This window comes from Littorina saxatilis, linkage group LG16, assembly GCF_037325665.1.
Source record: "Littorina saxatilis isolate snail1 linkage group LG16, US_GU_Lsax_2.0, whole genome shotgun sequence".
In the NCBI taxonomy this organism is placed as follows: Eukaryota; Metazoa; Mollusca; class Gastropoda; order Littorinimorpha; family Littorinidae; genus Littorina; species Littorina saxatilis.
The window spans coordinates 14628137-14630686 of NC_090260.1; positions in this window are offsets into that span (position 1 = coordinate 14628137).

Below are 2550 nucleotides of genomic sequence, written 5' to 3' on the forward strand. Positions count from 1 at the left end.
GAAGCATGCTTGGTATTTTCGTGTTTCTATAACCCACCAAACTCTGACATGGATTACAGGATCTTTTCCGTGCGCACTTGGTTTGGTGCTTGCATGTACACACGAATGGGTGTAAGGCACTAGCAGGTCAGCACATAAGTTGACCTGGGAGATCGGACAAATCTTCACCTTTAACCCACCCGGCGGCCGCGGCCGGGATTTGAACTCACGACCTTCCGATTAGGAGGCCGATCTCTTATCCGCTAGGCTACTGCGCCCGTTAATAACAAGACCAATGAACTGATAAAAGCTGAAATTCATTTCTTGTGCACGTTTCAGACACGGAGTTGTTACAGTTCAACGAAAGCGATCCGAATCTCCCCAATGATCTGACCTGTATGCATCCAAGCAAAGACGTCGCCGCTTCTTTTGATGACATCAGAGCAGAATTGCAGTCTGCTGTGTGTCCCGCTGTGCCAGGATTCACAGTGATCGCCCTTTGCTACAACGAGACTGTCATGGCCGAAGTCACTGTGCAGTGCGGTATGTATTTCTTGGATGAATAAATATCAATTTATCAAACATACTTAGGAATCGAATCGTTTTTTAGTGTCTCAGTGAACCATATGGCTGTTTGACCAATGAGCGTTGATCGTAGGTGACCTTGAAAATGTTATAACAGGCAGGCAGGCAGGGACTCTTTTTTGTGTTTTTGTTTATCACGCTAAAAATAAAGAAGACAAACTAAGATCGTGAATAGAGAATATCAGGGTGACCTATTCTTCTTCTTCTTCTTCTTCTTCTTCTTCTTCTTCTTCTTCTTCTTCTTCTTCTTCTTCTTCTTCTTCTTCTTCTTCTTCTTCTTCTTCTTCTTCTTCTGCGTTCGATATTCATGGCCGTCACATCTTCAGGTCGGTGGCTGCCATGAAGTCCGCAGTCTTCTGCAGTTCGGCAGCGGGTCTGGCGACCTATTCTATCTAAGGAATGACGCTTTTGATTTTGATCATGTTGCTATGTCTCTTTCTTCAGACACGTGTTCCCCGCCACCGCCGGCTGCGCGAATTGTGGTGGCCGAGGAGGTAAGGTACAAAGTTGGAGCCACCGCCACATACGTGTGTGCACCTGGCTTTTATCCACTCGGAGGCGTGACGTCACGCACGTGTGCGGGGGCGGAGAATTGGAGCGACTTTACGTCATACGGTCTGACGTGTGAAGGTGAGGGGTTTTCGATGGTGTTGAGGAATGGAGGGGGGAGAGAGACAAAGACGTAGCGTGTAAGAGTGAGAAAAAGTTGCGCTGTCTGTCTGTCTGTCTGTCTGTCTGTCTCTCTGTCTGTCTGTTTGTCTGTCTCCTTATCTAGTTTTTGTTTTTGTTTCAAAATAATGTACAAAGTATGAGAAAGAGAGAGGGAGAGAGACAGAGACAGAGAGAGACAGAGAGGGAGAGAGAAAGAGAGAGAGACAGAGAGAGAGAGAGAGAGAGATGATTTTATTAAAATAAAATATGTTCAACGTTTAGCTTTTGTCCATTGCTCTTTCTCTGGTAGCGACACATTACAGCAGGGCTTCATTTCAATGTTGAGGGGAAATAATTTTGCGTTGTTTCTTCAGCTTGGAAGAACCACGCCTACAATGGAAGCAGCGTAAATGCCTCTATTGCAAACAGCATTGATGACGTATTTGACGATGACGTCAACACGTGCGTCGTCCTTGACCTTCAGTTATTCTCGGTACTGCTTGTCGACGTCATTGAGGTTGGCGTTGTCACAATACATTTTGGTGAGTAGATTGATCTTTGAGAGAGAGAGAGACAGACAGACAGACAGACAGACAGACAGACAGACAGACAGACAGACAGACAGACAGAGAGGCGAACTGAACGGAACTTTTCCACTTCCTTTGTTTCTGTTTTCTTCTTCCTGGTTGGCTCACGTAAGTGTAGCCTATGCGATCGTAACTTTGTCTGTCTGTGCGTGCGTTTGTGCGTGCGTGTGTGCGTGTGTGTGTATGTCTGTGGTAGAAACTTTAACATTTCCGAGTCTATGGATTACGTCAGTCTCGGTCAAAAGTGTTCGACGTGTGTGATAGAAACTATTTGAAGACGTCACATTATGACGTAAGAGGGTAAGACGTCACGCAAAGGAATTACTGAAAGTCTCGGTCATTGTTATTGTGAGCGGGCCGAGACATCTTGGCAGATCCAGGGTCTCGCTTTCTTGCATAGTTTCACCTATGCTTACTGTGTGTGTGTGTGTGTGTGTGTGTGTGTGTGTGTGTGTGTGTGTGTGTGTGTGTGTGTGTGTGTGTGTGTGTGTGTGTGTGTATGTGTGACGGAGTGATTGAGTTTGTGTTACTGTTTGTCGATTTCTTACGTGAGCCTTGAAGGCTTCGCCTCTTGTTTTTGTTTGTGCGTGTGCATGTCTGTGGTAGAAACTTTAACATTTCGTCATTTGAAGACGTCACATTATGGCGTAAGAGGGTTATACGTCACGCGAAGGAATTACTGAAAGTCAGTCTCGGTCATTGTTATTTTTTATTTTGAGCGGGCCGAGACTAGTTGGCAGTTGTGTCC